This window comes from Dysidea avara, chromosome 12, assembly GCF_963678975.1.
Source record: "Dysidea avara chromosome 12, odDysAvar1.4, whole genome shotgun sequence".
Taxonomy (NCBI): Eukaryota; Metazoa; Porifera; class Demospongiae; order Dictyoceratida; family Dysideidae; genus Dysidea; species Dysidea avara.
Window position 1 is genome coordinate 13,011,061 of NC_089283.1, and position 13,928 is coordinate 13,024,988.

Here is a 13,928-nt window from a genome sequence, read left to right on the forward strand (position 1 = left end):
GCTACCTGAGCTACCACTAACCAGACAATCACTCGCTGCCAAGTTTGTGGCCGACTACCGCTACTATGCTGCTTTTATTCCAGATAGATATACAGTACTCATGTTGAAAGTTTGCAGCATCAGATTGAGGTCACTCTGCAATTGGTAGTCACTTCCACACTGCCAGTTGATGATGGGTGATGCACTTTCAACTGGAGTAATGAACTGTGATCATCAATATTTTTCCTTCTTGATCACCATTTTATGTAGAGGTTTCAGAAGAATCTGGAAACACATATTTACAGAAAGCCATTACATTTAAACTCACGTCCGTCAATAGCCATGATGTTTTACAGAACTTAGGTCACTATGGATGTATAAAACATGGGGTGCTCTATTAGCATCTCGAAAACCACCACTGCAAATTGGCCACTGAACAAATATGTCTTTAAACACTATAACATACCCATAATATTATTGTCTGAGGAGTATTGTAGCTTAATTCGGGCTGGTGGGACGAAATTCACGTTTGACCGAAATCTTTTTGGTGACTAAAGCATACTTAGTCACTGACTTTTCTCAAAATATAGTGCTGGATAATCTTTGTTTATATGTTTATATATAATACTGACAAGCATCTATCAAGAGTTCATAATATTATGAACTCTTGCTTCCATCCTTCACTGTTTCTTTACACAGTCTCCAAAGTCAAGTTACAAAAATTCATACGTCCAGAAGTCTGAATCACATCTATTATTTTCACATGACTTCCAATGTTTCTTATAGATTGTCAGGGCTATTACATATGACATAAGGTTAGACATAATGGTGTCCTGTGATAATACATGTTTACGGATTCTTCTGAAACCTTTATGGATTAAAGTGAAAAACTAGTGAATTATCCTAATTGTAAGGTCCAAGGTTGTGTGTTTCTGCAACACCAAGCCAGCAACAAAACAGTTTCATATACAGCCAAGCCAACCCACGTTTTGTAGTGACAGTACAGGGTCAGGGCCCGGAGATTTTGAGTGGTCAGGGGGTCATGAACACTTTTATTGATCTGATGTGATATTTCATGTGTGAAGCATGTATATGTGTGATTGAATTCATCGCTTTTACATTACATTTTGTCACTTTTGCACAAGAATTCATCATAATTGCATCGTCTGCAGTAAACTAGCCGCTTATCACAAGGTGGATCATTTTACCATAGAGAATACCACTTGAGACACTAGATACCAAAGGCCTTCAAGTTAATTAGTTTGTTGGCGAGTGACCACACCCATCACCAATGGTTAAGCAAAAATTGCAAAGCTGTTAAAGAAGCTGTAAGAAGAATTAAAGAGTTGTTTACAACAATTGTGCTTTAACAAGATTGTCAAGCACTTGCTATAATCTTGTTTTCGTGTTTACTGCAGCTGCCAATCTTGTTAAGGATGATAAAATCAATAGCAAAAGAGAATTCTGCAAAAGTGACAAACTCTATTGCAAATGGGACAAAATCAATTGTAAAAACCTGTAAATTCAATGTCACGTCCTCCAGTAGATTGTATTATTCATGATACAATAAATTGTGAAAGTTTAGTTATTTGAGATTTGGCAGAAATTTGCTTTACTGACCAAACTAAGATAAGGCCACTTCAACTAAATCTTTTGTTTCTCGGGCCCGACTGACCCTATATTTTTCAGCATAAAATAATTATGTTAATCACATGATCACCTTGCAAAGAGTGATAACGCCACGAAAGAGTTGCAAATTTATCTTTAAGCTCTTAAAAAGTAAGTAACACTAAATACCTCAACATATAGCTGCCTACTCACAAGTGATACAGCAACCGTAATGTAGCTTAGCCACCACTTGACTCGCAATATCACTCTTCAGCTAGCAAAATAGCATTTTACCGACCTTTATTACAAAGATTTAGTTGAAGTGGCCTAATGGTACTACTTATAGCTGGATCCCAACCTGGCTTACTCGCTACCACGTGGTTCCAAACCCACTCTCTCCATTTTGAGATACCTTTTACTAGAACAAATCACTAATAAATTCAGCTACTACCCCAGATCTACCTGTGATTGGAATAACCTACTCATTGACACTATAGAATCTCAATCTCTGGAAACATTTTTAGGTAACTATAATATAATTCTTATTTTGTGATTTGTAACCTCCCCAAATATATCAGTTATAACTGTACTCTTCAGTATTCATAATCATAAGTGGCTACAGCTATGGCCCTACTTTTTTCATAGAAACACTTTTAATTCAATTAAGAAGAAACCTTTTGCATATTAATAACCATATAATATGTGCGCTGTTCTATTACTTTTATACTAAGTGGCTTTTACTTTTATACTACATACCATAATATTCCTTTGCCAGCACTTTTGAGAGCTCTGTGTGGGGAAATCAAGTATTCCCATGGCATTTTCAAACTTTGTACAAACAGACTGTTAACTATATAGTTTGTTGCATTTAGAATGTGAAGAATATTTGTCATCATATAGTGCATAGTGGGTCTGCCAACATTTGCATGGGCAGTGGTCACAGAATGTACAACAATGACCAGATGGTTTATTACCACACAAACTGTATGGGATGCAAGACTACATTTGGCTATAGGCCAACATTACCTTTTATCTGTCACTGTGCAATGAAACCATTGGACAGTATACATCAAAAATTGTTCTCAACGTGTTTTAGTCAACTAACGTAATCCCATGTTACATACAAATATCCTGTAGTGATTCACATAGAATGAAATGACCAACATTAATTATTCTTGGTCCAGGAATATAGCTATAGTACTCTAACACAACAGAATTACTCTCCTTGCACTTGCTTGTGCATATCCAGCAAATTCGCAGCAATGAATATATACTACTCTGGTGAACGATCAACTTATTACCAAACATGGGAGGAATTATGTATAGTGCAGATTTTATTTGTGTTTCGTCTTCCAGTTGTATTGGTAGGAAATAACATGCACGTTAGAGGTTTTGCAGGGAATGTTCACATAATATGTGCGCAGGCATTGTGGGTGAATGTACATACCAAAACCCACAATACATTACAAAATTCATAGCTACATGTCAACCCTCAATATTATACATATTTGCTACTAGAGATAGCCACTTGTTACAATGGCTTTTTAGCATATCCCAGTAAACTTCTCGCTTTGTGCTTTTAAGAATCAATGTAGAATCCTCAATCCACTAGTCAGTGCATACATGGCTAAGGAATGTGTACTGCAAAACCTTTATGTATATACACTGCAATACATTTATTTCATTTTCACAATTTTAACATATATAGTTAACTTTCGTGGACAATGTATTTGTATTTGTGTGGTTATCTGCACAGTATGTGTACACAACCAAAAAGTTCATGAGTACTACACACAACACAGCACATTGATAAATGACTGAACACCTTGAGAAAACAGTTTTTAGTTTTGTATGGTTGATGAAAGGGATTCAGAGAATATCCCTCACTTAGACCTGTGTACAGAGTTGCTGTATGTTGAGTACACATTAGTTGGGCCAGTTGCCAGCATCATACATAAAGCCCGTATTGTCCAAGTACATCCATAAAAACACTGACCACAGGTCGGGGAAACTTTGCCTCAACAAGATACCAAAACTGAAAGCTACGTATTCTATTGTTATCTCCATACTGAAATAATATTGCAAACAGTACAGTTCATACAAAGTTATACAAGAACAAGATACATCTTTTGTATCACTGTTTCAACTGGTTGACGATGATCCAGTGTCAGCTCCTATCAAATGAGATAGCTTTCACTCTGCATGCACAACACCACATAATACACACAAAAAATGTTTAATGAGTGTTTCCACAGTTTCTAAAAATAATTTTACCGTCAAAATATCCAAATAGCTACTCTAATAGAGCAGTCATACTTTTCAACAAAACATTTGTCATGCTACGTAAGTGCTAGTATGGGTGTTCACACACAACACACACACACACAACACACACACACACACACCTACATGTGTGGTGCGTGCGTGCATGACACACTGCCACAAAAACAAACAGACATTAAAAAAGTCCAGGTAAACTGGTCTAGCCAGACTAAATTAACTGGTTGAGCTCAAAAGAATGCACGTGAGAGTGTAAGATACATCCTAGGTGGAGTGTGCATAGGGATGAACACGTGGATCTTTAATTATTGCCCACTCATGGTTATCCCCCCCACCTTGAGTCATTTCCTAGATGAAGGCCTGTATTAAAGACAAGGCTTAGAATCTTTGTTTATGTATAGGTTATTAATCCCACTTGTGACCCTCGGTTTTACCATAGACTTTCTCTACGCGGATATCGAATACTAAAAACTCACCCTGTTACTATACCAGTCCGCGCACAATTTAGTCAACTCGTTTCTTCATGATCCTTCAGTCTCTAAGCCTTACTCCTTCGAGTATTTCTCCCCCAGACCCTGATGCTGACGCTCTTGCAAGTGCCTATTCCGGCATAAATGTTCCAGATAAGAGGCGCTTATTCCTGTGGGTATGACGTCAGCACAGCAGTTATATTACTATAGGAAAAGTATAACATGTCATGAGGTAAGAAATAACTTTATTTGTACCCACTCCAACATTTGCATACAGCTCCATGCAATCTGTTCTTATTTTCCACCCTAAGAACGTTGTCACCTGATGAAGCAATAGAAGCAGAAATGCATTGTGACTGCTATAAAGTTCTTAGTTACCTGACTATTGACAATATCATTGTCAGTGTCTACAGGCATTCTAACTGTCTTTACAGATCTAGAGTTCCTCTTTTGTCTTCAATTTACTCTCTGTACCAATATAATATAATATAAACAAGTTTATTTGCATATAAACTAACTTTTGATAGTTTATTTCCATAAGTAGAAACTACGAGGACTTGTAAGCCTCCAGTCTCCTGGATGAGTTCACCGATGTGATCACAGAGACACCATCTAAACTGAAATCTCGACAGTCATTCTCCAAGGATACTGAATATACCTTGGGTCTGTAACCATTTAATCAGGTAGAGTCGATGCCGCTGAACCATATTATTCAGATAAAATCAACATATGCATAGCTACTCTAAAATAACAATCATACATTTCAACAGAGCAGTCGTCATGCATACGTGTGTCAAACAGTAGCTAACCATACATGAAAATATACACCTAAATAAGCAAAGCAACTACTCCCTGTATTTCAGAACTTGAAACCAGGTGAGCAACATTTCCAGAACTAACCCTGGACACACACAAAAGCAAACAAAAAGCAAAGCCTTCAGCTGTCATGCTAGTATGGTCATGCCTACCCAGTGAACAAGCACAGGAGTCAGTGCAGGCAAATCCTAGGACTAGTAACCCCGCAGGAGGCTGTACCATATCCCACAAGTGAAGGTGTAGGCACCCGAAGTCTCACCTACACACACACACACACACACACACACACACACACACACACACACACACACACACACACACACACACACACACACACACACACACACACACACACACACACACACACACACACACACACACACACACACACACACACACACACACACACACACACACACACACACACACACACACACACTGTACAATATTATCTAGCATATTCCGATTTAATATCATTTAAAATGGTTACCCATATCACTGTGTGAACAGTCTCCTCCACCTGATACTACCGTGCACCCATACCCTAGTCACAGCTATCATTGAAATCTATATTAATGTAGTAAAGGTAGGCCATTGACAAAGTTTATCAGTGAGTTATATCATTAGGTGACAGTACAACCATGCACTTGCTTAGTTGTGAGAACGTTAATTGAGCATGTACAGTGTATCTTAGGATTAATCTAAAATTTCAATACCACTATATATGAACCCATAAACAATAACTATATCTGTATACATCTGCTGACTTGCTTTTGAGGTTACTGGTCCATAGTTCTATTACATGAAAAACAATCTGGTTAATCAAGTGTTTTGAATGTAGGTAATTAGCTGGACCAAATTTGGATATCAAACTGGTCTAGCCGGACTGATTTTGTTTGACTAAATGGCTGGACCATTATTAGCATCTAAATAGGTCTACCTATAGGCATATGTAAATAATTATTATAGCCAACTCCAGCTAGCTCCTGTTTGTATAATGAAAGCCGTAGAGCAGAATAGCAAGTTATATTAATGTAGCAAATAGCCAACATGCAGTTTTAAAAGATTGCATACAGTTACCCTCTACTGTAACTAGACAGAAACCGGTGTATCATTAACACTCACCTGCAGTACTTCAGTGGCTACCAAGGGCTGAATGGCTAGTTACACCATTGCTAAGATGTACTTATATTACAAAAGTGCATGACTGCTCCAAACACAAGGCCACTCTAAATAAAGACTCTGTTTCCCGTCCTCCACTGGGCATACATTTATGCAAGCGAGCAGTCCATTTCCATTATATAAAATTGGTAGCTTTTCCTGAACATAGCCAGCATAAAATTAAGTTGCAGGTAGAACAAAATGTTAATTTGTAGAGACTCAATGCACACGACACATTATAAAATTGAAACTGTTCAGTATGCAAGAAAAAACGGAAGAATTATAATATTATTAGTGACATGGATGCAGGCAGTGGACTGGAACAGAGAATTATTTGGAGCGACCAAAGCAATGCAGTTTCATTGTAGAGGCATGCATGAAGTTAGTCAACACGGATCAAATTTAAATTCGATTGACTAAGATTCAGCCAAACTTTCATTGGATGCATAGGCGACCCTGTTAAAAAATCTTGGGGAAAAGTTGCTGTATAGATTGGCATTGTTATTTTTAGCATTTTTCATGTTTTTAGAACAAATTTTAGGCTGTTTTCAAGCCTGTAAATTGCAAAATCCTGCAGCTTCTGGGGGTTGCACCCCCAGACCCCCCTGAAAATTCTACTTTATACTATAGCCAAACAACAATAGTTATGCTGTTCCCTACTTGGCCCCCCCTGTAGGTCAGGTCTAGAATCGCCACTGATTGGAATGCCAAAGCTGGTTGACTGAAAATGGCCCAGCTGGGTCTGGGTATGAGACAGATGGTATTCATTATCAACTCTAACAGTTACACAACATATAAAGGAGCTTGGAACAAGGCTTAGAACCGAACCAGAGTTTATTTAACCCACACTTGTCACGGGAGTTATAATTGTAATCTATGGTTTCCTGAAACCGTTGCTTATCAAATACTAAGAACTCACTCTGTGCTTCAGTTTACTCGACTCGTCATGATCCTTCAACCTCTTTCCCTCAAGAGTTTCTAACAAGCTCCCAAACCCATCTCGCATCCAATGCTTTTGTATGCGCCTATTCATAAACGCTCCATATAAGAGGCGCTTATCTTCCCATATAAGAGGCGCATATCTCTGAGCTATGGCGTCATGGTATGCTCACAGGGTATGATATTTCATACCAATATGTTAGTGTGATATGCTAACATTTTTAGTATGCAATGCATGCAGATCTGTTTCATACCTTCTAGTGTAGCAACTCAGTATGCAATGCATACAATTTTGGTATGAAATGCACTCAGGCTTTTTAACAGTGTATAGAGACATCAGCTAGAAGAAGTTACCTTGTAGAGAGTTCAGCTACAAAGAAACCATTCTTTAAAGAGCTCAGCTGCAAACAAATCACCTGTACAGAATTCAGCTACAAATAAATCACCCTGTAGAAAGATGAGCTAGAAAAAGTTACCTTGTAGAGAGTTCAGTTACAAAGAAACCACCATGTAGAGAATTCAGCTACAAACTAGTGACCCTATAAAGACATCAGCTAGAAGAAGTTACCTTGAGAGAGTTCAGCTACAAAGAAACCATTATTTAAAGAGCTCAGCTGCAAACAAATCACCTATACAGAATTCAGCTACAAACAAATCACCATGTAGAGAGATCAGCTAGAAGAAGTTAACTTGTAGAGAGTTCAGCTACAAAGAAACCATCATTTAGAGAGTTCAGCTTCAAACAAATCACCTGTAGAGAGTTCAGCTACAAACAAATCTCCCTGTAGAGAGATCAGCTAGAAGAAGTTACCTTGTAGAGAGTTCAGCTACAAACAAATCACCCTGTAGAAAGATCAGCTAGAAGAAGTCACCTTGTAGAAAGTTCAGTTACAAAGAAACCACTATGTAGAGAGTTCAGCTACAAACTAGTCACCTTGTAGAGACATCAGCTAGAAAAGTTACCTTGTAGAGAGTTCAGCTACAAAGAAATCATTCTGTTTAGAGCTCAGCTGCAAACAAATCACCTGTACAGAATTCAGTTACAAACAAATCACCCTGTAGAAAGGTCAGCTAGAAGAAATTACCTTGTCCATAGTTCTGCTAGAAAAAAACCACTGAGTAGAGAGTTCAGCTGCAAAGAAATCACCCTGTAGAAAATTCAGCCACAAACAAATTGCCCTGTAGAAAGATCAGTTAGAAGAAGTTACCTTTTAGAGAGTTCAGCTACAAAGAAACCATTCTGTAAAGAGCTCAGCTGCAAACAAATCATCTGTACAGAATTCAGCTACAAACAAATCACCCTGTAGAGAGATCAGCTAGAAGAAGTTAACTTGTAGAGAGTTCAGCTACAAAGAAACCATCATTTAGAAAGTTCAGCTTCAAACAAATCACCTGTAGAGAGTTCAGCTACAAACAAATCTCCCTGTAGAGAGATCAGTTAGAAGAAGTTACCTTGTAGAGAGTGAAGCTACAAACAAATCACCCTATTGAAAGATCAGCTAGAAGAAGTGACCTTGTAGAAAGTTCAGTTACAAAGAAACCACCATGTAGAGAGTTCAGCTACAAACTAGACACCTTGTAGAGACATCAGCTAGAAAAGTTATCTTGTAGAGAGTTCAGCTACAAAGAAACCATTCTGTAAAGAGCTCAGCTGCAAACAAATCACCTGTACAGAATTCAGCTACAAACAAATCACCCTGTAGAGAGATCAGCTTACCTTGTAGATAGTTCAGCTACAAACTAATCACCCTGTAGAAAGATCAGTTAGAAGAAGTTACTTTGTAGAGAGTTCAGCTACAAAGAAACCATTTTGTAAAGAGCTCAGCTGCAAACAAATCACCTGTACAGAATTCAGCTACGAACAAATCACCCTGTAGAGAGATCAGCTAGAAGAAGTTACCTTGTAGATAGTTCAGCTACAAACAAATCTCCCTGTAGAGAGATCAGCTAGAAGAAATTACCTTGTAGAGAGTTCAACTACAAAGAAACCATCATGTAGAGAGTTCAGTTGCAAAGAAATCACCACTGCCCAAATTTCAAGGCAATAGCTCTTTCCAATCTGAAGTTATCAATAGTCAAAGTTGGCAAATTGGATGTGTGTGGAAGGCCCCTTTTCGCAAATCCGGTCACATATGTATTATATATATAATTTGTACATTTACTGATAAAATATTTGAATTACATCTACTTCATCTTTTCTTCTTCCTGTAGTAAAGAAAAAAAACATAGGTTAAAAAAGTCCCAAAGCTGGCCTATGGGCCGGCTTTGGGGTATACAAATACAAAAAGAAATGAAATCTAATCCAAAACAGCCAAGCTGTAAAAAAAGTGTGCGGCCCTCAGAAAGGCTATGGTGAAAAAAGATGTGAAATCCAAGGTGGCGGCCAAGAAATGGCTGTGATGGTAGGTTAATGGTAAAAATTTTAATAACGACAATTCAGGTGAATTTTTGTGCCGCTTCACAAAATTTACCTGAATTGTCATTATTAAAATTTTTACCATTAACCTACCATCACAGCCATTTCTTGGCCGCCACCTTGGATTTCACATCTTTTTTCACCATAGCCTTTCTGAGGGCCGCACACTTTTTTTACAGCTTGGCTGTTTTGGATTAGATAATTATCATGCACAAGAATTAAAAGACTTGTTATAATACTTCAATGAACTACATAATTTTATTATCGCAAAGTCCTAATTATGAAACAAAGTTGTAGCTGACTTTGAGCTATACTGAATAGTTGTAAAAGTACTGAAATAACAATTGAATAGTGCAAAGTCAAAGTTACGTGTGTGGATATTCAAAATTGAAATTCTAAATGCCTTTTGCAGTTTATGCTTGTAAAGTGCAGTTGTGCACTGCATGCTTTAGCTGTCATAGTAATCAATTGCTATAGCAGTACATAGGTATTGTAGGCACTTTATGATGCCATTCCCTCTCTACTGAACACCAAAATACGTATCATTTATATGATAAACTTCATTCATTGTTTAAGATTATCTTCATTTATTCAATTGATTAAAAGTGATTCAAGATTCAATCATTATTTTGCAGTCCATTATTGATTAAAATAACCTTACAATAAAAATCAAGCTATTGTTATCTTTAATTTTCCTAATATGACAGGTTTTTCTTTCAATGAAATTGCTTTTAAACCTGATCTTGTAGCTATGGTTGTTTTTCGTGTTTCACAAAGACACTATATTTGCTTACAATCCAATATTAATTTTGGTTTAAAATTACTTCTACATTCACTCTTGTGGTAGTTAGCTATTTTTCAATTCACACACTGGTCAGAACTCCCTTCAACCACTCCTAATCCTCTCTCCACTAACACTTTGCTAATCACTATACATACTATCTGGTTTGTTCTTAATTCTGTTTGCTCCGAGGTTCTCATTCCAATTATATAGTATTTGCTTTACAGCATGCAAATACTGGTTATGTCTATTGGGTGTCCCTGCACCGCTGTTGATCTTGGTCAGCAAATAGCTGGTGGTGGCGCCCCTTTCCCCTTCCCCTGGTTCCTAGAGTTGTAGCTGTAGATTCACTTTAGGGGTCTTTTCTTTATATAATTGATTAGATAAAACATGTAATACAAGTCTCAGTTTATCCACAGTCCCACATGGTAGCTATTTCCCTTTCATAACTTATTTGGAATAGCTAACCCCCCAATTTGTGTTGCATTTATCACCTATCATTTAATAGGCTGTATTGTTAGCACTGTGTTATTTTTTTGTTTGTAATCGTCATTTTATTTGTGTCATATTGTGTATTTGTATTGTTACTTTTGTATAGGACACTGCTGAAAAGCAGCTCTTTTCAGCTGACTTTAATCATAAATCATAAATCATTATTATTATTGTGAACTTCTCTAATAGTACACTTATACATTATGCAGTGTCTGCATGACCTGCATTAAAATAATTATGGTAAGCGGTTTAATGGTTTGCTTTCAGGTATAGCATGTGTAATCATCATGACTGGCTATCCCTGTTCAGTATCTTACATAACTGTTTTTTGTTTGTTTGTTTGTTTGTTTACATTTCAAACACTACTGCATATACACTGTATATTCCCATGATATGACATGCTATTTTCATACACAAGCTTTGACTTCTTCACTTAGGCTTCGTAATGCTATGCAGTAACTTGTTCTGGAGGCATGTTGATCCACTGAAGACAATGGCCTGTGCAACTGGAGTTTTGTTAGGAACCCACAAAGTATGCGATTTGTTTGTCAAATTTTGTGGCTAGGTGTCTTACTCATTAAAACACCTGTGTACAGGTCTCTTACTAGAATAAAAACTGCAAATATCAAAGTTATCGGACTGCCATTGCCTAATATCTGTAAGAGATTCTTTTCTACCTCCCAGTCTTTTAGGCAATTGAGATTACCCAACTAGCCTTAGAAACATACTTTGGATGAGATCTAGAATTAATTTTATGCAAGGTAGCTTGGAGCTACAAACAAATACTATTAATATGTGAGACCTTTCTGAAGGATAAATATTTTCCACATGTCTCAGGCCACAGAGGTACTTCATGTATACTATACGTGTTTGGAATTACGTGTAGGTTAAATGCTTGACTTTATGTACCTATACTTCATATTATAATTTAAAGTAGCCTATATATCATTCTGCACTTTAAGACATTTGGAGATAAAGTTGCATAATTATATAACAGTGCTAACATTAAGGAGTGCATGCTTTTCTAATGGCTACATTTATTATACAGTTGTGGTTTGAGCTATTTTCTCTACTTGATGTACATTTCTCTCTTTTCAACTGCTATATTAATCATTGTGATTGCTGCCTTTACATATTATACGAACTTCAAGATCCTCAGCTACAGGTACTGGTAGTTTTCTATAGAACCATGGCATTCCTATTTGAAAGCAAAATTTGTTACCAGTACCACAGCCAGTACCAGGGTGAGAGAACAGTACTCAAAAAGTGTGTATGTGTGTGTGTGGAGGGGGGGGGGGGGTAAGTTACAAAGTGTTTTTTTTAAAACCATTAACTGTACCTTAGTGCGCAAAGTACACATATGAAGCATGCTAATACTAGGGGGATCTGGGGACATGAGATGTAGCTAAATGATTCCACTGAATGTTCTGTTAGAGTAGTTAGGCGACTGCTCTATCTCGTGCACTCCAAGCATTAGCATTTCATTTTTGCATAACCTTTAGCACAAATCCCAGACAAAGTAAGTTGACTAATGACTACAGTAGTTGCTTTAGCAACTGCGCATTGAGGGGGCACTGTCCCTCCCACTCCTCATTTCTCTGCCCCTGACCAGTACCATCCCGTAATGGATCTGATATGTAGTATAGAGCGCGCAGCAGTAGCATTCCCCATATCTCCAGGCTTGCAGTAGTCCAACAAAGGCAGGTGGAGGGGACCAGGATGAGTAGCACATGGGCAATTCCAATTTGGGTATATAATCATAATCATCGCTTAAGCCAGCAGCATAGGTACACACATGTTTACATGGTGGTCCACCATCAATAGATTGTATTGAATGTATCTGGTGTAGCCTTTTTAGCTTATATCCACAGATATTTTCCTATTAAACAGTGTATATCTCATGACAAGAAGCAGCAGGATTGGTTTGAAGAGTCTTCAAATCAATCCTGCTGGTGAGAGTACAGTCTTATCCTCATTAGCTAAAGCAGTAGCAAAGAGCGTCAGCAGGATAAGATGCTTTATCATCTCCACTAGTACTGATCATGATCTGTATACCGGTGATCACTGCTAGCTTGGATGCTGCATTTATAGTCATGATATTAGTGTGTGAAATCATTGTTAAAGTATATTTTGCATATATAAAATTTTCTTTATGTAATGATATGACTTCCTCTATCAGTTGATGACACAATGGTACATACATTGGAGAAGAGTGTTGTTTACAATTTTCCCTGCATGTGTTGCAACAGCCGCAGCTGTGCTGTCTTACACAGTAATCAACCAATCAATCAACCAGCCAATTAATCAATCAATCAACCAACCAACCAATCATGATCAATCAATCAACCAACTAATCCCTACTGGAGGTGATTGTATTCATGTAACCAGTGTTCAATGTGATGTCTTCTAATCTTTGTGCTTTAACAGCTTTATAATTATCATGTTGCAGTCTTGGTATATAGTTTACCTTATAAGGAGAGTATATGAGGTACGCAGAGCATAGCAAGTTCATCCTTTTGCAAAATTTCCTGCATCTGGTGACATAGGAAAGACGGTCATGACAATCTGCCAGCATTGTAACAACTTTTACAGTAAGAAATAGATTGCCCCTTATTCCTAAATCATGAGCTGGTTTCATTGTGGTTTTTGGATTTAAACTTGCTCTATGTATATGTGTATTTGAGGGTCTGTATATAGTATATACTTAAAGTATCTCCCTTATCAATATTGTAGCATATAGAGATATGGCCACATGGGGTGAAATAGGACTGGTGTAAGTCATGAAGATTGAAAAAGATAGTGTCACATCTTTCATATTATCTGATTGTGTAGTTTCAACTGAAACTGGTAGCAGTAGTTATGATCATGCAGTATACATATGGCTTCTATTGTTCTGTTGTTTCATACTTACAGCCAGAACAGCTTCGATCAGCTCACCCAAGCAGTACATTTCCAACCAGCCCAATGTATTGTTATTATCACGTAA

The 13,928-nt window shown here is 37.4% G+C and overlaps 1 long non-coding RNA gene across 3 annotated transcripts; it reads right to left on the reverse strand.

The window, feature by feature from the left end:
* Positions 1-3,264: 3,264 nt before the first annotated feature.
* On the reverse strand, positions 3,265-7,461 carry LOC136241041 (uncharacterized). Of its 3 annotated transcripts, none has more exons than XR_010694112.1 (7): positions 7,234-7,461; positions 4,996-5,948; positions 4,856-4,949; positions 4,716-4,805; positions 4,597-4,659; positions 4,344-4,541; positions 3,265-3,761 (listed from the first exon to the last, which is right to left on the reverse strand). It is a non-coding gene; the product is annotated as an uncharacterized lncRNA (long non-coding RNA). The 3 variants fall into 3 exon arrangements; XR_010694111.1 differs by having other exon boundaries at positions 3,277-3,761; positions 4,996-5,079; positions 7,234-7,389; XR_010694113.1 differs by having other exon boundaries at positions 3,276-3,761; positions 4,856-5,035; positions 7,234-7,390.
* Between the last annotated feature and the right edge of the window lie 6,467 nt (positions 7,462-13,928).